The sequence below is a fragment of the Cervus canadensis genome, chromosome 6, assembly GCF_019320065.1.
Source record: "Cervus canadensis isolate Bull #8, Minnesota chromosome 6, ASM1932006v1, whole genome shotgun sequence".
In the NCBI taxonomy this organism is placed as follows: Eukaryota; Metazoa; Chordata; class Mammalia; order Artiodactyla; family Cervidae; genus Cervus; species Cervus canadensis.
Window position 1 is genome coordinate 6,554,666 of NC_057391.1, and position 26,893 is coordinate 6,581,558.

Here is a 26,893-nt window from a genome sequence, read left to right on the forward strand (position 1 = left end):
ATAGAATCTACATTTGAGAGGAAGACACATTTGACAATGTGTTATGAGAATATGTTAAATATTTTATGGACTGTTTATATTGATTCGACAATCAATTTCTTTTGGTGAAGAGTCACAGTAAGCAAACGCTCTTTGTTATGTCCTAAGAGACAGAATTCTCATTTTAGGAATAACTGGCTAAGAGGGCTCCACCCTGCAGCATCTCCTCCATCTCTAATCATTTGAAGGGCCGTGGTATAGCGGGGAACGCACAGGTGAGAAAGCTGGATGTTAGTGTGTCTGTCTCAGACCTCCTGTGTGGTCATAAATCCATCAGCTGCTCTGAGTCTCAGCCTCCCAGTCTGTAAAATGGAATAGTTGAATCATATGTTCTTTAACAGCCCCTTCCACCTCTAAAATGCTGGGGTTCAAAGTGGTGATGACTGGAAGTGCCCTGATAATAGCCCGTGGTGTTGGTCTCTTGTTTTGTGAACTGTAGTGCACGGGCAAATCTTTGTTCCAAAGGCAATGCTGCCTTTTTCAGATACTGCTTTGCTCTCTTGTTTGAGCACTGGCTCACTGTGCATTATATTAATGTCAGATGGAGGCCGAGGCCACATTCAACTTAATTTGCTATTGAAAGGAAGCAAGCTCAAAGCTATTTCCCCCAAGCAATCAAATTCTCTTTGAAATACCCTGCAAAAACTGCCTAGGTAAATCAAATTCATGTTTTGAAGAATATTGTTTTTTTGCATAACCTTTGATTTTGCATATCTACTCCCATAATGTTTCACTGGAGTTCATATTGAACAGAAGAATTTAATTCTATCATCTTTATCATCTTTTCTAAGTTTGAACTGAACGTGGCTTTCCAGTTTTTTTTTTTTCTTTCTTTTTTTTTTTTTTTTAACTTTTTCCAAGGCAAATGGAAGTAAATCTTCAAGTGCTAACTTTTCTTTTACATTTAACACATCATTACTACTGATCACCTCCTTTCTGCAGGGCAGTGCTTATATCAGTCCCTCACCAGATGACCTCTTGAAAGAACCCCTAGCTCCAGGGCTGCTGTGATAGTTCCCAGACCTCTGAGGAATCAGGCTCCACTCAGACATTCTTGGTACTTGCCTTCCTCACTCATGCAAGCCCTCACCAATGCCTTTCTTTCTTTCTTCCATACATCTCAAATCTCTTCACGTCTCTCCATCTCCACTTCTCTTCCCAACCTTCATCATCTCTTGCCTGGACAACAGCCTCCTGGTTAGTCTCTCTGCTTCCAAGCTTACCCACCAATCCATTCTCTACATAGCAGTCATACTGGTCATGTGTTGAGTCATGTCATTCACTTCTGTCCCCTCCTTCAGTGGCTTCCCATTGCATAGACATAAAATCTCAACTTCTAAGACTATGGCTATGGGAAACATCATACCATCTTGCCCAGATCCCTCTAAAAAAGGACCCGTTGCTCTGGCTACTGGGATGCTGTTGATGGATACCTTCAGCTGTCAATCCCTTCTGTGGCAGGGAGCTGCCTTGCCCCAAATCCCACTCTTCCCAGGATGGCTCACATCCAATCACAGGTCAATGCAGTGGGTAAAGATTTGGCCATCTTGGCCTGAAGAACTGTTCTAGCTCCAGATGGAATTGGCTCTAGCTATCATTTGGGCTTGAACCTCAACTCACTTCTTGCTCTGCCCATCTTGCTTCCTTCCTTCCTCTTTTTCTCAGGTGTTGATCCAGAGGGAACTCCGTAATACACATCCTACAAACTAAACTCCATCTCAGAACCCAGCATGCATCAGTGGCCTGCAAAGCCCTATATTACCTGGTCCTTGCCTACTTCTCCAATTTCATCTCGTGCCTTTGGTGCCCTGAGACACTGCACTCCAGCCTACTGCAGTTCTTGGCTCGTCCCTTCCTACCTTAGGATCTTTGTACCTGATGCTTCCTCTTCAAGAATGCTCTTCTTCCTACTCTCGTTCTTGCTTATCTGTTCACAACCTAAATGTTACTTTCTCAGAGAAGCTTACCCTAGGCCTGCCCTCAACATCATCTTTAACCTAACAATATAAATTAGATTTTTCCTGGTATTCTTTTTCATATTCTGCCCTTTTCCTCCATTAAGCTGTTCACAATTTATGATTATGTATTTATCATAAATGTATAATATGTTCAACAGTTTGTAGCCACTGTGTCTTTGATATTTTTCCCAGTGCTTGGCCCGTAGTAGATGTTCAACAAATATAATGGCTGAATGAATGAATAGCCTGGAGAATGCTTAAGGGAAGGCCTGAATATCTTTAGCCTGTGGCCACTTTTATCCTTAAGATCACTGTTCAGGAAGCTAGACTGGGGAGGGCTGCCCTGGGGCGGGACCAGCACCACCACAGCCAGCGGCTCAGCTGGAGGTTTTGATGTGGGTAAGTACCTTCTTCATCTAGTGGGGAACCATCTGGGATCCGGGCCAGCTGCTACCATGCCTGCCTTCTCTTACTTTCCTGCCTCACTTACCTCCTTTCTCCTATAGATGTCTGCTCTAGTTTTCTATGATCTCTTGTGCTATATGTCCCCACCTTGCCTACCTAGCTTTGTACATACCACTGTATCCACTTCAGTAAAGTCACCTTGTTCCCCTATGTGTTCATAGCCTTTGGGAAGATCCTCTCACCTTAGGCTACACATAGCCTTCCTAAAAACATGGAATCACTATTCAACGCCATTGAAACTTAGACTATTACTTAGTATTTAGGTGTTGTACCCAAGAGAGGCTGAGAAAGTTACAAGGTTGATTGCTTTCAATTCTCACTCAATCCCAACCATTCTATTAAGTCCTTACTGTTGTTATCTCCATTTTATGAAGCTTAGATGATGAAAGTGATTTTCTCAGGGTAAGAGAGGACATTGGGATTCAAACTCAACTGATCTGATTGAAGGGCCAGCCTATAGTCTTAAAATTCCATCTCATTTAGAATATGATCGTATAATTCACTCCATTGAGACAAAGGAGATTGCTTTATTTCCTAGGAAACAGATTTTGTTTTAAATTCTGCTTTGGTTTCTTTCTTTCTTTGTTTTAAAACATAAAGATTTGAAAAAGGAAATCAGAATGACTCAGACCTTAGAGAAATCAGTCTCATTGTGTCATTCTCTTATTAAATTTGCTTTTGAGTTGTAATCTGCTTATTGCGGGGGGTGGGGGGGGGTTGTCGTCCATGGTCATGGTGAAGCCATTCCCACTTAAGTCCTCTCCTCCTCAAGGGTGGAGAGGATCAGGGAAGAAGCAGTGAGCTCCCATTGGTGCTGATTCGATGGACAAGAGCAGATTGAGGAAAACAGGTTTGTTTTTTTTTTTCATTTTCAGCCATCTCTTGCTCTCCATCTTGTATAGTAGCTTTGGTTACCTTATGGAAAAATGCCATCTGCTTATAAAAGCATATAACACTGACATATAAAAGTGTTACTGATGTGTTTAAACATGTAGCAGGTTTTATTATAAAAAAATGCTCATGGTTTGTTGGTTTTTTAAAAAATATATCTTACCTATAATGTAATAGTTTATATACTAATTTTTCTCAGACATGGTTGAGATCTGATATCTGATTTTCTAATATAAAACCATGTATTCTAAATTAGATACTCCAATGTGAATTAGATAAAAATTTAAAACTTCATTTTGTCCTTGCTTTTGAATTATAAAAATTAAAACAACAAAAAAGGAAGTTTTTCACCTACCATATTGGTAAAAACTTTACCCAGCTTTTTCATCAAAAATTGAAAATGTTTAGTGTCTGGTACTGATTAGAATGTAGGAGAAGTATGTTCTTTTATGTGGTGGAAGAGGAGGGAAGTGTCTCTGAAAGTTGACTGGACAATTCCATTTCTTGGAATCTACCCTCCGGAAATACTCATGTGCAGAGTAACTGATGTATAAATCATTATGGCATAATTTTAAATACTGCAAAACTAGAAACAACCATCAATAAAGGAAAGGGTAATAATTATGGGTTAATTAAGGGTGTAATTATCAGTACTGTAGATAGCATCAGTTCAGTTCAGTTCAGTTCAGTCGCTCAGTCGTGTCCGACTATTTGCGACCCCATGAATTGCAGCACGCCAGGCCTCCCTGTCCATCACAAACTCCCGGAGTCTACTCAAACCCATGACCATCAAGTCGGTGATGCCATCCAACCATCCCATCCTCTGTCGCCCCCTTCTCCTCCTGCCCCTAATCCCTCCCAGCATCAGGGTCTTTTCCAGTGAGTCAACTCTTCACATGAGGTGGCCAAAGTATTGGAGTTTCAGCTTCAGCATCAGTCCTTCCAATGAACACCCAGGACTTATCTCCTTCAGGATGGACTGGTTGGATCTCCTTGCAGTCCAAGGGACTCTCAAGAGTCTTCTCCAACACCACAGTTCAAAAGCATCAATTCTTCGGTGCTCAGCTTTCTCTATAGTCCAACTCTCACATCCATACATGACCACTGGAAAAACTATAGCCTTGACTAGACGGACCTTCGTTGGCAAAGTAATGTCTCTGCTTTTTAGTATGCTATCTAGGTTGGTCATAACTTTTCTTCCAAGGAGTAAGCATCTTTTAATTTCATGGCTGCAATCACCATCCACAGTGATTTTGGAGCCCAAAAAAAATAAAGTCTGACACTGTTTCCACTGTCTCCCCATCTATTTCCCATGAGGTGATGGGACCAGATGCCATGATCTTAGTTTTCTGAATGTTGAGCTCTGAGCCAACTTTTTCACTCTCCTCTTTCACTTTCATCAAGAGGCTTTTTAGTTCCTCTTCACTTTCTGCCGTAAGGGTGGTGTCGTCTGCATATCTGAGGTTATTGATATTTCTCCCGGCAATCTTGATTCCAGCTTGTGCTTCTTCCAGCGATTCTCATGATGTCCTCTGCATATAAGTTAAATAAGCAGGGTGACAATATACAACCTTGATGTACTCCTTTTCCTATTTGGAACCAGTCTGTTGTCCCATGTCCAGTTCTAACTGTTGCTTCTTGACCTGCATAGAGGCTTCTCAAGAGGCAGATCAGGTGGTTTGGTATTCCCATCTCCTTCAGAGTTTTCCACAGTTTATTGTGATCCACACAGTTGAAGGCTTTGACGTAGTCAATAAAGCAGAAATAGATGTTTTTCTGGAACTTTCTAGGTAGGTGATCCCAAAAAGGAGGATAATTGCATTGGAAGAAGTTTTTACCAAGGACCAAGGGGTCTGAGGCCCACCTTGGGATCCCAGCCTGGGAGTCCTAGAGCAGGAAGTTGATGCCCTTGAGTATTTAGCTTTGAAGGCAGTTGACTCCCAAATCTATCCCTCCCAAACCTGACCTCTGTCCTGCTCTGGCAATTGCGCACAGCCTGTATGTACCATGTCTGTTCAGGTCTCCATGCCTTCACTCCATTGTCCCTCCTGCCTAGAACGTCTTTCCTCCTCTTGTTCACCTGTCTTCCTTTGTCTTTTAGTTCAAGTCTGAATTCAGGTTTGTCTCTTCCAACAAACCTTCCCTTGCTTCTGCCTTATTTCCACCTAAGGTCACTTCCCTGGGAACTGAAATTTAGTCCTATAATTATCATCCCATGTTGAAATTACATGTGCAAAAATGTTTCCACCTCAAGACTGGAAGCTCCCTAAAGAGCAAAACCTTGCTTATTCACCTGTATGATTCCTAATACCAGTACTAGCATATAATAGGTATTAGCATATAAAAGGTATTAGCATATAATAAGCATTCTATATAAGAAACGCTGGGTTGGAAGAAGCACAAGCTGGAATTAAGATTCCCGGGAGAAATATCAATAACCTCAGGTATGCAGACGACACCACCCTCATGGCAGAAAGTGAAGAGGAACTAAAAAGCCTCTTGATGAAAGTGAAAGAGGAGAGTGAAAAAGTTGGCTCAAAGCATGGAATCTGGTCCCATCACCTCATGGGAAATAGATGGGGAGACAGTGGAAACAGTGTCAGACTTTATTTTTTTTGGGCTCCAAAATCACTGTGGATGGTGATTGCAGCCATGAAATTAAAAGATGCTTACTCCTTGGAAGGAAAGTTATGACCAACCTAGATAGCATATTAAAAAGCAGAGACATTACTTTGCCAACAAAAGGTCCGTCTAGTCAAGGCTATGTTTTTTCCAGTGGTCATGTATGGATGTGAGAGTTGGACTATAGAGAAAGCTGAGCACCGAAGAATTGATGCTTTTGAACTGTGGTGTTGGAGAAGACTCTTGAGAGTCCCTTGGACTGCAAGGAGATCCAACCAGTCCATCCTGAAGGAGATAAGTCCTGGGTGTTCATTGGAAGGACTGATGCTGAAGCTGAAACTCCAATACTTTGGCCACCTCATGTGAAGAGTTGACTCATTGGGAAAGACCCTAATGCTGGGAGGGATTAGGGGCAGGAGGAGAAGGGGGCGACAGAGGATGGGATGGTTGGATGGCATCACCAACTCAATGGTCATGGGTTTGAGTAGACTCCAGGAGTTTGTGATGGACAGGGAGGCCTGGTGTGCTGCAATTCATGGGGTCGCAAATAGTCAGACACTACTGAGCGACTGAACTGAACTGAACTGATACGTTTATTTAACAAGCATACTGAAATAATATTTGGCATTTTCATTCACCTGTGTCTTCAGGTTTTGTTTTTGTTAGTACCTGATAACCTTTGCTTTGACGGGACTAAAATTGTTTCCTACCAGTTAATGGTCTTCTTGGTTCACAATGAAATTTGCAGGCCATGCACAATCCACAGAGACTCTAATATCTCATAGACAAGAGCTTCTGCCACACTTGATTTACTTCTTAATGGGTGTGTTTCTTATTTCAAAGTGTGACTGCCCTTCTGCCTATTAGAGTTGCCTTGTACCAAACCATTAAAAGAGAGTTAGAGGAAAGGGCAAATAATCCTATAGTAGTTACAGCACTACTTCATGATGAGAAAACAAGATTGGAAGGTTTAATGACTAAATGGATTTAAATTGCAAGAGATTCTTAATCTTTTGTTACTTTTAAATGAAGTGGATAACCCTTAGGTCACCAGAGTAGTTTTCAAATGTAATTTTGTGTTTGTTTTTTAATTACTTTTCTAAGACCTACAACTGTTTTTTCTTTTCTTTTTGTTTTGTGATTGATTGTAATCTTTCCCTTTCTTCCTCTTCTCCATCCCTCCTTTCTTTCCTTCCTTCCATTCCCCTCTCTCTGGTTCCCTTCCTTCTGTACTTCATACACTGATAGACTTTTACTTTTTAGAGCAGTTTTAGGTTCACAGAAAAATTGAGAGGGAGATACAGGGATTTCCCATGTACATCCCTCTTGCCCCCTACATACACAGCCTCCCCCACTATCAACATCCCCCACTAGAGTGTTGCGTTTGGTACAGCTCATGAACCTACATGCATTCTGCGGTGGTTCATGTAAAAGGAGAGGCATGTGATCTCCGCTTCTTTCCTCTGCCCACAAGGTAGAATTTAGGTGTGATGGGCAGAGCGGGAGCAGCGGTGCTGGACCATGAGACAGACGCTGTGTGCTGAGAACGGCCCAGTCATGAGGCAGAGAGAACCGGGATCCCAGCTCCATGGAGCAGCTCTGAGGGCTTCAGTTGCCTACCTCAGTCGGTTCTGTGACTGAGAAAAAAAGTCTGACTTGTTTAAGCTCTTGTGTCTTTGCCCTTTTCTACAACTGGACCTAAACCTGTATCCTAACTGGTACATAAATTCCCATCATTCATAATTTGTTTCCGGGAACTAAAGCATAATGCCAGCACAGGCCTAGGAGTGGAGGGCATTTGTGGAGACAGGGATCCTGCTGTTGCTGTCTCTCTGTGTGACCCCACTGACTGCAGCCTGCCAGGCTCCTCTGTCCGTGGGGATTCTCCAGGCAAGAACACTGGAGTGGGTTGCCATGCCCTTATCTAGGGCATCTTCCCAACACAGGGATCGAACCCAGGTCTCCTGCTTTGCAGGCGGATTCTTTACCAGCTGAGCCACCAGGGAAGCCCGAATGATTCCTCTATCCCTCTCTTTATCCTCTTCACCCTTCTCTACCTGCTTTAGCAAGAGAACTTTTCATGGCTACCAAAGAGGTCTGTGAAGATGGAAGAATTAACTTATTTGAGTGGAAGTGTATCAGTGTTTTTATTTATTGAAAACATGGTGCATGACATGAATTGTAGCAACAAAACCCAAAACCAGAGAAGTAATTCCTATGGTTGACTAAGGATTTGGAAACTGCTTACCTACTTACTTTAATGGTTTGTCTACATCCACTTTTGCAGCTTTATGAGTGTAGTATAGCTTAATTCATGTATCCTGGGAAGTTAGTATTCAATAATCAAGTGGTTACTAATGTTTTCATTGATATATATGTGTCAGCAGGCCAACTGAATTGCTCCCTGTTGATTGAATAAACAGATGTTTGTTACTGAAATTCTCATGCTGGTCAAGATGGGGTATGTAGACACTAGCCCATCTCTCTGGCCACAGCTAAAACTTGGGACAGCATCGAAAAGGTAATTACTGGAGGACTCTGAAAAGTAAACAATAATACAAAAATAGAGACCGAAGTCAAAATTGATTAATAACCTGTAGGAAGAATTTCATGGTTTGGGGTTTTGTTTGTTGTTGTCATTTCTCTTTCTCTTTCTTTTGACTGTTGACTTTGAAGTGAGGGCAGGATGACATGAGCAATTATGCAGCAAGTGTTGACAGAAAAACTGGAAGAAGTCATCTCTTTCTATCCAGAGGACCAGGAAAAGGGACCCCTGCGTTCCACAAAGTAGGAGGAAAATTCTCGTTTCCCATGTTTTGTATTTTTCCTTTTCTAGTTCTGACTCAGGGCCTGCCTCATTCATGGCATTGCACTGCCACCTCTATGATAAAGTCGCCTTTACCCCAAGAGAATACTAAGTTCTGGGCAAAAGGAACTAGGAAAAGGGGGTTGTCCAAAGAGTGTGAGGAAATCCCCTTATTTTCTCTGTCTCCCTATTTCCTTTATTCTGAAGGCAGTGTCGGTTTCACGGAACTGTAGAAAAAGCACAAGAGGCAAGCACTCCATCCTTCTGACCAGAGGAACTGGGAGAAAACAGGTCACTGTGAACCAAAGTGTGGCTGAGACACCAGAGAGAAAGGACTGGCAGTGAGGATCCCTTGGGGCTCATCTGCATGAACCAACTTTAGGTCCAGGCTTACGTCCAAGGTGGGCACGTGGAGACAAGGCCCAAAGAAACAGCAGGGCTCCCAGAATAAACTGCCCGGTGGGACATTGACCAGGTCTAACTTCTGGGTCTTTGCCATCCAGACCCAAACAGCATATTGAAGACTTCAGAAATGAACTGATGTTAGAACCCACAGAAGACAAGATAGACTTTACAGTTTAAAACAAACCAGGTTGATTGTCTGCTAAAAAAATTACCTTCTCCAGAGGATTTTTTCTTGCAGTTTCATTGAAATATAATTGACATGGCATGCTGAGTGTGCGTGTGTGCTCAGTCGTGTCCCAGTCTTGGCAACCCCATGGACTGTAGCCCGCCAGGCTCCTCTTTCCATGGAATTTCTGAGGCAAGGATACTGGAGTGGGGTGCCTTTTCATACTCCAGGAGATCTTCCTGACCCAGGGGTTGAACCTGTGTCTCTGGTGTCTCCTGGCATTGGCAGGCGGACTCTTTACCACTGCACCACCTGGGAAGCCCACAGCTGACACATGGCATCGTATAAGTTGGTTTCCCAGATGGCTCTAATGGTAAAAACCTGCCTGCCAACGCACGAGATGTAAGAGACACAGGTTCAATCCCTGGGTTGGGAAGATCCCCTGGAGGAGGGCAGGGCAATCCACTCCAGTATCCTTGCCTGAATAATCCCATGGACAGAGGTGCCTGGCAGGCTACAGTCTATAGGGTCTCAAAGAGTTGGACACAAATGAAGTGACTGAGCATGCACTGTTTACGTTTAAGGTGCAAGGCATAATGATTTGACTTATATCATTGAAATGATTAACACTATAAGTTTAGTGAATATCCATCATCTCATATAGATACAATATTAAAGAAATATTATATTTATGATTTACATTATATCCCTGGTACTTACTTATCCTATAACTAAGGGTTTGTACCTTTGACTGTCTTTATCCAGTTCCCCCTGCTCAAACCCCACACCCCACCTCTGGTAACCACAAATCTGATCTCTTTTTCTGTGGATTCATTTATTTGTTGAAGTATAATTGACCTACAATACTATGTTAGTTTCTGGAGCATGATGTCATGAGTCAATATATCTGTATATTTCAAAATAATCTCCATGATAAGTCTAGTTACCATCTGTCACCATACAAAGATATTACATAATTATTGACTGTATTCCCCACACTGTACATTTCATACCCATGACTCATTTATTTTGTAGCTGAAAGTTTGTATTTTCCTCATCAATTTCTCTCATCCCTTTATTTTTCTCCCCTCTGATAACCACTTCTTTGTTCTCTGTATTTGTAGGTCTTTCTGTTTTATTGTTTTGTTCATTAATTTGATTTTCAGATTCCAAATATAAGTTAAATCATACAGTATTTGTCTTTCTCTGAGTGACTTATTTCATTTAGTGTAATTCCCTCTAAGTTCACCTGTGCTGTCACAAGTGGAAAGATTTCATTCTTTTTTTATGGCTGAGTAATATTCTGTGTGTGTATATTGTTGTTTTGTCACTAAGCTGTGTCTGGCTCTTTATGACCCTATGGGCTGCAGCACGCTAGGCTCCCCTGTATGGACATATGTATGTGTGTGTGTATATACATATATATATATACACACACACACACACACATTTTCTTCATCCGTTCATCTGCTGATTGGGTACTTAGGCTGCTTCCATATATTGGCCATTGTAGATAATTCTGCAGTGATAGGGGTGCATATATCTTTTCTAATTAGCATTTTCATTTTCTTTGGATAAATATCCAGGAGTGAAATTGCAGGTCATATGGTAATTCTAGTTTCAGTTTTTTTGAAGAACCACCATACTGTTTTCCATCATCAGTTCAGTTCAGTTCAGTTCAGTCACTCAGTCATGTCCAACTCTTTGCGACCCCAGGGACTGCAGCACGCCAGGCTTCCCTGTCCATCACCAACTCTTGGAGCTTGCTCAAACTCATGTCCATTGAGTTGGTGATGCCATCCAACCATCTCATCCTCTGTCGTCCCCTTTTCCTCCTGCCTTCAATCTTTCCCAGCATCAGGGTCTTTTTCAGTGGGTCACCTCTTCGCATCAGGTGGCCAAACTATTGGAACTTCAGCTTCAGCATAAGTCCTTCCAGTGAATATTCAGGACTGATTTCCTTTAAGATTGACTGGTTGGATCTCCTTGCAGTCCAAGGGACTCTCAAGAGTCTTCAACACCAGAGTTCAAAAGCATCAATTCTTCAGTGCTCAGCTTTCTTTATAGTCCAACTCTCACATCCATACATGACTACTGGAAAAACCTTAGCTTTGACTATATGGACCTTTGTTGGCAAAATACTATCTCTGCTTTTTAATATGCTGTCTAGGTTGGTCATAGCTTTTCTTCCAAGGAGGAAGCGTCTTTTAATTTCATGGCTGCAGTCACCATTAGTTTATTTTTTTATTACTAATCTTTTATTTTTTCATATCTCACTCAAAGTATCTTGAAAGATCCAAGTATGAGATTGGTTGAGTCTGGCTGGGGATGATGCCTTCATTTCCATAGGTGGGGAGAAGTGGCCTTGGGTTTCTCTTGGTTTCTTTTGGACTTCCAAAAAGTTTCATAGAATTGGGAACTTCCCCAAATAGGAAGAATTTGGAAGTGTCAATGGGAATAAAGATAAATGTCCTTTGGGACATCTTAATCAGTGCAAAACATGAGAGTCAGGAGTTGTGTCTTGATCCAACTTAGTCCCTCTGGGAGTGAAGCTGAGGAGGAGAGAAGGCCCCAAGTTTTGTCTTTGGCCTGATCACTCATGCCATATTCCTCTTTATCTCTCCTTGGCTTTCCCTCTCTGCAGTCTCAATTCAGAACCCACAACCTATAATCTATTTTCTCCATCCTCGGAGAAAGTCTCCATCCTCCTTGGAAAGTTCCAACACCCCCCCTCCCCGCCCCTGACTCCACACTAGGGAGGCCATTATAGTCCTAAGACTATGCTCATATCTTAAAAAGTCTGATGCCTCAGACTCTGGATGTTGAGGGATTTCTTCTCCGTAGGCTCTGCTGGATACAAGGGTGGGAGGGACAGATAAGGATATGTGCTTTGGTCTGTAGAGTAAAAGGAAGATAATGAGGGTCCTGATCTTACCAGTGGCAGCTAGAGCTCATTTTTCCCTAAGTCACCCAAGGGCACATTGTACCTGACTATATAGCACATATAAACATCCTATCTCAAATGAGAAAGGTACAACCTCTTACTAACATTTCTTGTAATCTTTTTCTTAAAAAATAATCACCCTGAGCATGATTGGGCTAAGAAACATTTGTATCCTCCTTGATCTTGCTTTTAATAAATGGGGCCAACAACATACAAATTATGTTTGTTATGTTTTCCAAGTTCTTATCAAGAGTGGAAGATCTTTTTCCACCCCATAAAATATTAGCTATAACTAAGCTTTGAGGCACCTTCAATGTGTTTACATGCACTGAGAATATCTAAGAGGGAATACATCAAGTTACATTTCTTACATTTATTCCATTATAGAACTTGTGCTTTATCTTACGAGTCTAGTGTTTCATGATACCTACTTAAAAAATAGACACAGTTGAACTGAAATGAGAAGTAGGCCTTTAACAATTAGTTTAATAATTTACCACACTTACATATGTTATGGTTTTCAAAAAAACTGCACATGGAGGGGGAGAATTGGAGTTATTTCCTATTTTGATAAATTATAAAATGATTATTATTTTTATCTAGTTTTACTAACATTACTAATATTATAAATATTATTAAACATTAAATTACTAAGTATTAGTAAAGTGATATGACTAGTTTTTAAGAAAACGTGAGAATTTTCTACATTCAAAAGAATACTCCCTCTTTTGAAGTAGTCCCTTTAAATAGCTAAATTCTTAGTTTAATGATACTACAATTAGTCAAAATGTATTTGGAATTGATCCTTGGGCTATCCTTCACATGCATATTGCTTTGGGAATACTTAGAGATGGCAGGATGTCTTTTGAGGGTGAATTTTAATTTCTAAAACTGCCAAACATCACTCAGAGTCAAGCCAGATATAAATGGATGAATAAACTAGGAAACATTTTACTCTTAAATGTGACTTGGGTCTATCAGATTGAATTTTCTGATGGCCCTGAGAGACAATCCAAAGAAAGAATTCAAAACTATTTTTTGAACAATGACAATAACCCTTTTATAATAATGTTTCTTCCATGGTGTCCGCCTTCATATAGATACTTAAGCTTTGCTGTTGAGGACTCTATGTTATACCCACATGCTCAAAGTCAAATGAATAATTCTAATTATCTTAAAAATTAAGTAAAATGTAAAAATGTAAAATTAAATTCCCCTATGTTAACTCTCAGCACCCATCCTCTCTGTCCATTTTTATTCTTGGTGTATAGATTTATACACAAAAATGCTATAGGATATTAAAACTATCTTTACTGCAGGCTGGGTTGGAGCTAGTTCTGTCCAGATAGTCTAGATGGTAGGAAGAAAGGGATAAGTATTCCTTTGTATGAGAGTAGAAAAATGTTTGCCTCGAAGATCTATTTTAGACTAAGAAATTAATACACCAAATGGACCTGGCCTGGTGCCTGCTGTTTACTGTTTTCTGATTGGGTGCAAACACGTCTGTGAATTTTTGGAGGTGAGCCAGCCGCTCTGTACTCATTCTCGTTGATTAAAATGCTCTCAGTAGAGATTCTATTCAGAATTGATCACTCTGCTTTTGCCTGCTGGGAAATGGGAACTGCGAGGGCTTCTTAAGCTGAATGAAAAAATTATTCCATTTCAGCAAGCCTCTCTCTGTCAGGTCCAAGGCTAACAAATTTTTCAAGGTTGGGGAAACTTTCTAAATTGTATCCCAGGCCGAGGAACCCTTGTGCTTCATGTGCTTTATGGGGGATGGTTTGGCCAAACAAGGAAGTAACAAAGGAGATTCCAGTTTAATATAACTGTCTCAGGGACAGGGATTTACCTGATCATCATACAGAGAGGGGGAAAAAAAATATGTATATATATATATATATGCACACACACATCCATCAAGGAGAGGGCAGTGATTTGTTTTCACTGAAAAAGACACTCATTATGGGTATAGATATGGATATACCTTCCCCATCACCATATTTCTCCCAATAGCACTATCTGTAGACTTACAGAAAGCTTCGTACACTGTTATGGTATCCAACATAAAACTTCTTTTCACCAAGGAACTCATTTTATAGCAAAGGAAGTAAGGTAATATAAAAAAACTAATTGTTATCTCTCCTGCTTCCCCCATAAGCAAGGAAATCTTTTGAAGTGATTGATGAGCAGTAGTAAAAATAATAAGGAATCATACTCATGTGACCCAAAGAACTCACAAGTCTTTATTATAACCTAAATGGTTCAGTAAGTATACCAGTGAAAGTGAAATAAAGATTGATATTCCTCTCAGTAAGTATACCAGTGAAAGTGGAATAAAGATTGATATTCCAACTTGCTTTTAGTGAAACTGAAGGACAGAAAGTTGAAATAACCCTGATCAATATAATTCATCTGCATTGTAGAACTTGAAGCTCTTCAGTTTCTCTGATTTCCCATACACTCTTCTCCCACATTTGTTTTCCTTTCCCATCCAGTCTCATATCAGTACCAACCAGAGGCCATCCACCACAGAAGAGACACCAACGAGATAGAGTGGACAGCTTGTCCAGTGAAAGTCGGCTAGCTACGCAGTCTAGTCAGTCCACTCCAGTGTCTGCACAACAGGCCAATGAATTTAGAAGCCACGGTAGCAGCGGTGTTGGTGGTTTAGTCACTAAGTCGTGTCTGACTCTTGCAACCCCACGGACTGTAGCCTGCCAGGCTTCTCTGTCCAGGCAAGAATACTGGAGTGGGTTGCCATTTCCTTCTCCAGGGGATCTTCCCTACCCAGGAACCAAACCCGGGTCTCCTGCAGTGCAGGTGGATTCTTTACCAACTGAGCTACAGGGAAGCCCTGTAGCAGGAATGAAGGCTGCTCATGAGCCCACGTCATGGGATCACTGAAGATGCTCTGGCAGTTGCCTTTGCTGAATGTCTGACATGTAAACATCAGAGACTGATGCTGAGTCCTTGATATGGTGCCACGCTGAGGAGGATGTGGCGGCAGGTTTGTTACACCTGATGCCCTGGATGGGACGGCGATTTATTCTTCCTAGGATCCGTACACGTTCTGAAGGTGTGCTTGCCTTCCTTGCCCCGCAGCTTCTCAGCCAGTCCAGGCACATGGAATGTCTGATTTCATATGGAAGCCTGTTAACCATGTTGTGAACCAGGGGCCCAGGTAAGGATAAAAGGTGTCCAACGATGGACTTACAGTCACAGTAGCCTCTGATCCTACCTTATATTATCCAGACGGCTTCTGCATAATAGTGTATGGTACTGTGTTTTTAGTAGGTAGAACGCAAAAGGTTAAAGTAGGAGCGGGCCCACTCACCATTATTCTCAGTGGCCCACTTGGGAAATCTGTGCTTTCCAGACCTGCAACTCTAGGCTCTGTGCGATCAGAAGTCCTGACTCTCAGGAGAGGGACATGTCTCCTAAGAGACACAGAAAGTGTTTCACGAAAACTCAAGTTACAGGGGACTCACAGGGCAGCTCTTGGTGCTTCTGTGTCCATAGATGGGCAGTTACAGCAACTATCACCCGGGTCGGGCACCAGGGCTGGGACCTTTCATGGGTGAAGGTGTGTGTCATCCCCACGAGCAAGAAACCTAGACCAGAAGAAGGGCCGCTCAAGAACGAGGTGAGTCTAGAAGGGTCGGGGGGAAGAAGATAATGGGCGTCACTTGCCGCCTTAGGACTGCAACAGTATGGGTTGTATCTCGTCTTACTGCCCCGATGGCCATTATAAGTCTTTCTTTCAAGAACCTGTGACCAGCTACCACCTTGAAGAATCAGTGATATGACAGAGGGAACCAGGGAACTGAGTGATAAAAGAGACATGCTATACCAGATGCAGGCCAGTGCCTCAGATTCACTACCCCTGGGGTTAGAGCAGCCGCCACTTCCAGTCCGCATCTCTGTGCCTGGAGACTTTCTCTAAAACACCCCACACCAGTCTGCCCTCATGCACACCAGGTCTTAAATGCAGGGGAGTTCACATCCCCAGGAGCAACCCTCACTAGACGCTGACAGTAATTGGTGCAAAGAACCCCAGCTCCCTCACCCCTCCAGGGTATCATTCTGCATGGGTGTTTTACACCACTTCCCAGCTGCCTACAGTGGTAGCACACCCCCTCTGGCTGCCTTTCCTGCCTCACTTCCCTACTCCCCTACAAAACTAGGGTGCCACCTGATGAATCACCGATGGGAAGACAAGAGGGTGGTCACCGAGCCAGTGGGGAAGCATTGTCTCACACGCTAGACTCTGAGTCCAGAATCGGCATTCTCAAACATGGCATTGCCTGCCTCTTCACTCTCAACCATTAATGGAAAGTCGTCAAAGTATAGTCTGTATGACTTGGAAACCACTCATGGATACCCTTGGAAATGGTTTGAGAAAACCTTCTCTTTCTTTTAAACCACCAGTGACTTGCTGAGTTCAAACTGTAACCAGTGTAGCTATTACACAGAACAGAAGTCATCTGATACAGCGTAATCATAAAGCAATTTTATTTGCCTGATCAGACTCACTTGGTGGGCTAATTCCTTCTCTCTCTTGGACACAATCTCTGGTAGGCCTAGAGTTTTTTCCACTTGTTTATAGATAATAAGAGTCTTCCAGTTACCCTTGGTCACACACATATGCATACATACACAAAAACCAGTTTCACTGCAAGAATTAAAAAATCCATTCTTGTGTAATAATGAGAACTCTAAACTTGAAGTTAAAGTGCCTTTTCTCCGATAGCTTGGGCCTGCAATTAGAAAGGCAAATCCACCCCCAGTTCCCACATGGGAGTTTTTTTTAGGGAAGGCAGAGGCCAGGAAAGGACTTCTTCTGCAGAACTGTTGTGACCTGAGATGGCACCCTCTGGGTTTGGGGGGTGTTGAAACTGACTCTCAATGGGCCTGGGAGATCTGCAAAACTCTCAATGGGCCTGGGGGAGCTGCAAAACTCTCAGTGGGCCTGGGGGATCTTCAGAACTCTCAGTGGGCCTGGGAGATCTTCAAAACTCTCAGTGGGCTTGGGAGATCTTCAAAACTCTCTCACGCAATGCATTTGTGGATTCTTTGGAGACACTGTGTAGCTGGTAAGTTTTCATCTGAAGTTCTGTAAATGTGAGGGAACAGATTTCTCTCCAAACTGGCAAGCTCCTCTCCCTCACCCCCAGACACCTATGTCTGTTGGTATCTTCCTGGTTCCTTCTATTCAGGCAAACTTGCTCCTGGCAGGAAGTCCTCTTGGGCAGTCCTCTTAAGGCAGCTTTCAGCTGGGCCACATTTGGTTCCCAGAAGACATTCTTGTGTCCGTTGCCCTGACAAACTCTGGAGTGCAGACCCATTCTAACTTGGCCATTCATCCTCCCTCTTCAGATGAGCAGGCTCCACTCACTGCCTCTGGCCTTGGAGATTTCTCAGTGTAGATTTCCACTGGCTTCCTGGGCTCAGGAGATGTGTATTGGCTTCCAGTGATTCTCTCTGAAGCATCTCTCGTTACTCTTGAAGTGGGAGGGAGTGTTTCCATAGTAAGGTGGGTTGTTCACAGTATATCTGCACTTCTCTCCAAGGAAATCCTCTCCCTGGTCTCTTCACCCTTAATCCTTTGATACTCTTGAAGTATATATCAGGATAAGAGTTTCAAAACACTTCTTTTATAGGTGATTTGGTAGTTCCCTTTGGCAGTGGGCCAGTTTCTATCTACTTCTTTGATCCCCTCCTTTTTCAGACCTCACACCAAAACTGTGACAGTCTTTTATTAACATCAGTTTTTATTTATTCATGTGTATATTCTTTTACCATTTATTAAATACCTGCTCTTTGCACCATGGTGCCTGCTAGTGACACAAGGGTGAAGACAGGGTTTCTGACTTAAGAAGCCTAGATTTTAACAAATTATGCCTTGAAGGCAGGCAGATAAAGGGCCTCTTTCCTAATTTTCTGCCATTTGGCTGGGTGGAGGCTCCCCTTACAGGATACCTGCTCTCCTTGCCTGCCACCTAAATAGAACAGCCCTTTCTTGGAACTTCTGTCCTTTGTTAGAAGCTCCTTCAAAGGAAATTCCAGATACAATCTGGAGGCAATCGATTGCCTCCACACTTACCCTGTTTAACATCTCACAGTGTGTTAAGTAGTTAGAACTGATCAGTCCTGTCTACTTAACTCAGTAGTTTTTGACTCCCTTCATGTTTGGTGGTGGGGAGTGTGATAATGGTAATTTAAAAATGCTCCCCAAGTGATTCTAAAATGCAGCTAGGGTTGAAGCTTATCAAGAAAACATACACACACACAACATCCTTAAAGTCATAGTGCTGCAAAGATTTAGTCTAGCTTCTGTGATCATTGGGAGAAATATCAATTGTACAAAATTACAGAGATGACAATATACACTTCAGACAACATTATTTCATTGTCACTTTGTGGGTTCACTGTTCGCATCCTCACTCTTTGTCTTCTGTCAGTCCAAAGGCAGAAACACCTGATTGTGTAAATGTCATTCTTTCTTGTAGAGGGAAAAAGAAATGTAAGACCAGTTCTCTTCACAGAGAAATGAGAAATTGCACTAAAAATCAATACTCTTTTAAAGTCTCAGAGCATCATTACTGCTTCCTCAGACAAAATTAGCAGTAATGCTCCTACATCACATTTTTATTGCAGAGTGAATTTGCAAAAAAAAGATGTTATAATGAAAAATGATATCCACGCTTAAGAGTGGCTTCATGGGATTATAAAGTCTCGCTAGCATGACCCCGCACCCCAATTCTAATTCTTCCTGATGCTATTTTTATATGACCTTTAAGGTCAATCATATATCAACAAACTCAGGCTCATGAGTATCTTATATAATAACCATGTTAAGTCAAGCGCCAAACACTATCTATGGCTCTGCTGCTTTTATGACTTTTTACAACCTGTTTCTAATATTTATAGCTCTGTTATTTGTTGTATTTATAAGTTCCTCATGCACGCCTGCATGCACTCATTTATCCATCCCCAAACATTTCCCGAGTGTTCATTTCAGACATACAAAGATGAAAGGGCAGGGCCCTCCCTCTCCCTTGGGCTGTGACACCATGTGCTCACCACAACCACAGGCGCCCCCGCGGGGCTGTCTCAGCGGAGGGGTGCGACTCCTAGGGGCTCTGTCTGGCGCCTCTCTGAAGGCCCTCTCTTAATATTTGTGGGAATGGGCAAGAATACAAGTGGAAGCCCATGTACCATGCACCATGCATCACATATGAATAGTTTAAAGTTAAATATTAAGCTATCACACCTCTAAATAAAATATGGCCTCTCATCTGACCTTGTAAATACACCTTCATAACTGTAAAACTGAAAAAATACATATAAAGTATTTTCTACATGACTAAATGACAACAGATATCAAAGATGACTTGATTAGGTATTTTTAGTATATGCCTTTAGGTGGTTTAATTATTTTTTAATTATTTTAATTATATTTTAATTATTTTTGTATGTCAGTGGGCTGGCACTATTTGGATGAATAATAAAGACGGATATATAATTCATACATTATTATGTATTTTCCATTAAATTGATTTTTTCTTGCCTTCATTTTAGCAAATTCACTGATGGCCTTGCTATAATCAAGATTTTTAGATTATTTATATTCTCTTGAAAGAAGTGATGTAAAGGAATAAAAATCAAAGGTATGTGTATATAAATGAAAGCATAATTAGAATGTTTTTAAAATGTAAATTAAAGGAAATATAAGATGGAAACAAGTTACTATATGTGTTTCTAAAATGTCATTTTATTTAAAATTACAAAATAACATTAATAAATATCAAATTATTATATAAAATTATTTTTAAAATCTGAAATTTAATCTCTGTTTTGATATTTTAGTTACATAACATTAGCTTATTTTAAATAAACTATTTTCATTTTTAGTTTTCAACAGCCATCTTGTTGCCAATGTAAAGAATTAGTATAGATTTGCAAACATATTACATTTAGTTCTATATAAGTGCAAATTTGAAAGCAATATAAATTATATAATATTATGAGATGCTTCTTGACTATTATGTGCAACTGTTGTAAATATTGTGCAAGATAAGAGAGGGAAGCCATTGGTATTGTTCCTTTGTCATCAGCCTCTCAGTAAAGTTCTCCCATCCTGTTTTCAGCCCCCTTCTCATTCTTAACTTTTATAAGAGCTTCTCTGGTCATACTCTTCCATCAAAACTCTTTCCAGAATGTTCTTAGGTAAGACTTTCTCCACCATGTTCTACCAATCAACACATTTCCTCTACTTTCTTTCAGAAATTTGTTGAAATCTCTGATCCATTCATGGCTCCACTCTTAGTCTCTTTGCTGCTATGCATTTATTCTTCTTTTATCCTTTTGCTTTCATTTTAATGGGGCTCTGAAGAGGGGGAAGAAGGTTAGTAAATATGTGTATTCAGTAGTCATCATGAAATTTGTTTCTTTTGCATCAATAAAAGCAATTTTGATAACTAGTTAAAAGAAAAAAGATGATAGGAAGAGGACTTAAAAATCTTCAGCCTCCCAGTGAAACCCGTAATTACAACAGTATAGTCACTAGTGCAGCCCAATATGAAGTAAAAATAAAAACTCTTCTTTTTAATATTTAAGATGTCAGTATTTGAGGGACAGGTGCACAGGGTTGTCTTTATGTAGGGATCATGAGTCTGTAGATACTTTCATTTATTCTTGCTTGTGATCACGGGCACCCTCATTGTGAGAGCAGGAGGTAAGAAGGGCACCATTGGGGACCATGAGAGATGGGCTCACCATCCACCTGAAGACCAAACAGGTCACCTCGGCCTTGGAGACACAAGATCGTACAGAGTGAACTTGTTATTTATCGTGCTTGTAGAGCACTATGGAGTAAGAAAGTGCAAGAGGTTGATCCTTCTCCTCCTGGGAGAAATTTTCTTTTTTATACTTCAGTGGTATTAAGTGCATTCATATTGTTGTCTATCCATCACCACCATCCACATCTGGAATTCTTTTCATGTTGCAAAAACTGAAATTCTATACCAAATAAACAATAACTCCATTTCTTTGTTCCTCAGGCCCTGGCAAGCACCATTCAACTTTTTGTCTTTATGATGTTTAACCTAAGTACCTCATATAAATGGAATCATACAGTATTTGTCCTTTTGGGATTGGCTTGTTTTACTTATTTAATGTAATGTCCTCAACTTTCATCCATGCTGTACTATATGTCAGAATTTCCTTCCCCTTTAAGGCTAAATAATATTCCACTGTATGAATATACCACACTGTGTTTATCCATTCATCCATTGATAGGCACTTGTGTTGCTTCAGTGTTTTAGCTATTGTGAATGATGCTGCTTTGAACGTGGTATAGAAATATAAAATTGAGGTCTTGCTTTCAATCCTTTTGAGAACATACCTAGAAGTAGAATTGCTGGATCATAGGGTGAACCTGTTTTTAATTTTTCAAGGAACCACTGTCCTGTTTTCCTAGCAGCTGCACCATTTTACATTCCCAACAACAGCGCACAGGGTCTGATTTCTCCATATCCTTACCGACACATAGTTTTCCAGGTTTGAGTTTTTTTTTTTTCATAGTAGCTATCCTAATATGGATGAAAGTTGCTCTTCATCGTGTAATTTTACACATTTATTCTAGACTGAGCCTTTGAATTCTATCTACCACTCTCTTGTTGTTAGAGATACAGGAAAAGCAAATCCTAGAACTTCTTCAAATGCTGGAAGATTTATCTGCAATTTTCCAAAGAAATAATAAAAATCAATTACCTAGCATAGCTGTATTTGACTGTCAAAAATGTTTGCACCTAAAGGCAAGAAATTAAATCCCACATTAAATCTTTCCAGATCATCAGCTTCATGGAACAGTTAAAAAAAAAAAAAAAGCTGCAGTTGTCACTGTGTTGAGCTTCTGAACACAATATGCAGCAGCTATGGAAGCAAAGAGCCTGTTATAATTGCACTCTATATGGCTTCTGGAAGCCAGGTATTTTCCACTTTGTTAATTACCTGCCTTCAGTACAAATTGGGAAGGAAAAGTATAGCAAAGAAGGAAAAACTCAGATTGAGACTTGAACCCGTGGTCTTTTAGTTGAGATCACACACCTGGTGTCAGGATGGAAGCTCAGATTTTTGATGTCTCTTCACAGAAAGAATTCAGTGAGAGACAAAGTGATAGATAAGAAGTGGACTTACTTAAAGACAAACACACTCTACACACACACACACACACACACACACACAGAGTGTGGGCCATCTCAGACAGTGACAGGCCCTGAAATATGGCCATGGTTAGTTTTTATGGGCTGAGTAATTTCATAGGCTAATGAGAGGGAGGATTATTTCAACTATTTTGGGGAAGGGGTAGAGATTTTCAGGAATTGGGCCACTGCCCACTTTTTGGTCTTTGACGATTGGCCTCAGAACTGTCATGGCACTGATGTGTGCGTCATTTAGCATATGCTAATGTATTACAATGAGCATATAATGAGGCTCAAGGGTCCACTGGAAGTCAGATCTTCCACCATCTTGGACCAAGTTAGTTCTAACCAGTTTTCATCATGTCCTATGGCTATGTCATTCTTTTAAAAGTCGTGCCCTTCCACCTTCCCTCCAGTTTTACTCCTACAACACTACAGGTTGGTGATTTTCAAATACAACTCAGGGGGCTTGCTAGAACATAAATTCAGAAAATATCACAGGAGTACACCTGATGAAACACTGTTTGCATGCACTTTGATGGTTTGGAATTTTGTTAAGTGATGGTAGCATCTGTCTCTCTTCAAGTCAATTTGATGTCTGTCTAAAATTAAAGGAAAAGGTGGACTTAGGAACTCATCCACTGAACTTGGATATAAATGATCACATCTAATAGTACATCATGGGAAACACTGGGCTGGATGAAGCACAAGCTGGAATCATGATGGCCAGGAGAAATATCAATAACCTCAGATATGCAGATGACACTACCCTTATGGCAGACAGTGAAGAAGAACTAAAGAGCCTCTTGATGAAAGTGAAAGAGGAGAGTGAAAAAGTTGGCTTAAAACTCAACATTCAGAAAACTAAGATCATGGCATCTGGCCCCATCACCTCATGGCAAATAGATGGGGAAACCGTGAAAACAGTGGCAGACTTTATTTTTTTAGGCTCCGAAATCACTGCAGATGGTGACTGCAGCCATGAAATTAAAAGATGCTTACTGCTTGCAAGGAAAGTTATGACCAACCTAGACAGCATATTAAAAAGCAGAGACGTTACTTTGCCAACAAAGACCCATCTAGTCAAGTCTATGGTTTTTCCAGTAGTCATGTATGGATGTGAGAGTTGGACTATAAAGCTGAGTGCCAAAGAATTGATGCTTTTGAACTGTGGTGTTGGAGAAGACTCTGAGAGCCCCTTGGACTGCAAGGAGATCCAGCCAGTCCATTCTAAAGGAGATCAGTCCTGAGTGTTCATTGGAAGGACTGATGTTGAAGCTGAAACTCCAATACTTTGGCCACCTGATGCAAAGAGTTGACTCATTGGAAAAGACCCTGATGTTGGGAAAGACTAAAGGCAGGAGGAGAAGGGGACGACAGAGGATGAGATAGTTGGATGGCATCACTGACTCAATGGACATGGGTTTGAGTAAACTCCGGGAGTTGGTGATGGACAGGGAGGCCTGGCGTGCTGCAATCCATGGGGTCGCAAAGAGTCGGGCATGACTGAGCGACTGAACTGAACTGAACTGAATATGTCAGAATCCTGGCTACATGTCTAGAGGCAAGTTTTATTTCCAATTCATGTGGGAATTTATTTAAAACTTATAGGATGCCTGAAACTTATTTCCAGTGTCTTGTATTGAAGATGATAATGATGTGCACTGGAGGTGATCTCGTAAGCATTCTCAGGCTTCATTATAGCAAGATGGAGCCTTCTTAAGGGGGTTAGCATCCTGAAACCTCACCCTCTGGTCTTAAGGACTGGCAATAGAAAGGACATTCTGGCTTCCAGGAGGAAAGCCTATTTTAATTATGCTCTATATGCAGAGTCTCGGTATGCATGCATCACAAGCTCTGTAAAATAGAGAGGATTGGATTGGTGAAGCTCTAGGAAAAGCCTCAGAGCACAGATGTCTTTCCATGTGACACAATAAACTCAGGAGAGCGGTGAGGCTCGGGGAGCATCAATGTCTGTATCCCTTACAACTCTGCATTAAATTGTCCTGTGAGATAGACAAAGAGGGGAGAAGTTTATACTGTGCTTTTCTGTCCCCAAAGAGAACGGTTTTATGTCAGTAACTGTAATCTCAAGTCATTAACTTTAAACCAACACTGCAGAAGAACTAGGATGCAAATGTATTTACTGAAACAGTGCAGAAATTATAGTGAAATGGCTCATTTGAAGAGCACATTTGAAAGGCAGGTATAGTTTAATTGAGAATTGTATACAAAGAGAAAAATAGAATAAAAATTGATATGTTTGTTTAATATTGACTTGTTTAAAAACAGTGGATTCATTGCCAAGTTGCTCTTCACTTCCTCTCTGTCATACCATTTTTTCCTTTAAATAGACTCTTTCAGATTTTTTTCTCCTTCCCTTGAATGATTGGGGATAATCACAAAGTAAGAAATGTGAAGACCATTTATTGAGTACAGTAAAAGATCTATCAAGTCACCTTTCTTATCTGTGGGTTCTGCATCCATGGATTCAGCCAACAGTGAATAGAAGATATTCTGAAAAAAAAATTTTTACCAGAAAATTCCAAAAAGCAAAGCTTGAATTGCCACTTGCTGGCAGCTATTCACATAGCATTTATTGGGTATTTTTAAGTAATCTAGAGATGATTTAAAGTAAATTGGAGGATGTGTGTAGATCATATGCAAATTCTTTGCTGTTTTATGTAAGGGACTTGAAGGTCCATGGATTTTGGTATCCCTGGGAGGTCCTGGAACCAATCCCCTGTGGATACAGAGGGACAGCTGTAGTCGTTTCTTGCCTGAGAACCTGCAAGAGAAGAAAATAGAATTTAAACTCTTCATTAACTGCTGTTAATTCATCATTTTCTCTACAATTAGCTTGAAATGAACTGTGCAGAGAGGATGTAGCCTATGTAACAGTAACAGGATTTCTGCCAGATTTCAGTCTTGGTGGTTGCATTTCTTCTTCCTCATGTCTGTCTGAGAGGTTACAACAAAAGCATCATGACCAATTGGACAACACCGTGCTTTTTTTTTTTTTTCTTTTTTCTAACTTACAATCCATTCCCAGATTCTGTTCCATGGACATTTCTTAATATTTGAGACCAAGTCCAGAAACTTACCTAAGGAAAAAAAATCTGTTAGTATAGTACAGCAGGAACTTAAGAAAAAAAAATTATATGATCAATAGATACCCAGAAAGTATTTGATAAAAATCCCTTGTCTCCAATTAATTTGAAATGGTAGCTGTCTTCTAAAACAGCAGCTATCTTGCACTCTGTGGGAGAAAAACTAGAAGCATTTCTGTTAATTTCTTAACAATTCTAGGATGCTTGCTAGAAGTCATCATTGCTTAACCTTATTATAGAAATTCTGGGCAAAGCAATAAAAATGAAACAGCAATGATAGAAATGGGCATTGGCATGGACAAGAAAATTACTATTTATAGTCTAATGATATTCTGCATAAATAACAAATATAGATTATTTACCAAACCCAAGGAAATCTACCAAAAATTATTGGAGGCTTGGTATTCTGTTTCTATCACAGAATAGCCCCCCACATTGCCCTCACAGACTGAAGGGGAGCTTGCCTCAGAAAACAGCCATTGGAAGTGACACTCTCACTAGCAGATCTACCAACCCACACATCACCTCCAGGCCTATTATGATGGATGTGGGGTCCTGGCTTTTACCCATGACCAACTCCTTCACTTAGGGACTTCCCTGAAGCTCAGTTGGTGAAGAATCTGCCTGCCATGCAGGAGACCTGGGGGACCTGGGTTCGATCCCTGGGTTGGGAAGATCCTCTGGAGAAGGGAATGGCAACCCACTCCAGTATCCTTGCCTGGAGAATTCCACCGACTGTGGAGTCTGACGGGCTACCATCTCTGGGGTTGCAAAGAGCCAGACACGACTGGCGACTAACACTACCACTACTACTAACCCCTTCACTTATGCTCTGGCTCTTATCCTTCTCCCTTAGTTAAGGACGTCATTCTTGCACTTACCCCCCTCTCTCAAATATCAGATTTGCCCTCTACACTGGATCATTCCCGCTAGCATCCAGACATTCTTCAGCATCTTCCATCTGAAAAGGCTATACCTTGGCCTGGCTTCACCTTCCTGCTGCCCCGTTGCTGGGCTCCCTTTTCCCTGCAAAGCTACTTTTAAAAGTTCTCCTTACTCACGTTACTCCTTGACCTCCCATTCTTTCTTGAACTCATGCCTATCGAGCTTTTCCTTCTACCACTTCACTGAAACAGCTCTTGCTGAGGTCATCACTAATGACCCCCATGTTGCTGTAAGCCAGGAGGCAGCTCTCAGTTCTGTTCTTAACCCTGTCTACAGCATCGGGCTCAGCTGAGTCAGCATCTGATTCTCTCCTCTTGAAATTATTTCTCCGCTTTGC

The 26,893-nt window shown here is 41.1% G+C and overlaps 1 long non-coding RNA gene across 1 annotated transcript; it reads left to right on the top strand.

The window, feature by feature from the left end:
- Positions 1-3,232: 3,232 nt before the first annotated feature.
- On the top strand, positions 3,233-9,422 carry LOC122443980. The gene is made up of 3 exons (XR_006270168.1): positions 3,233-3,312; positions 8,661-8,762; positions 8,989-9,422. It is a non-coding gene; the product is annotated as an uncharacterized LOC122443980 (long non-coding RNA).
- The last annotated feature ends 17,471 nt before the right edge of the window (positions 9,423-26,893 follow it).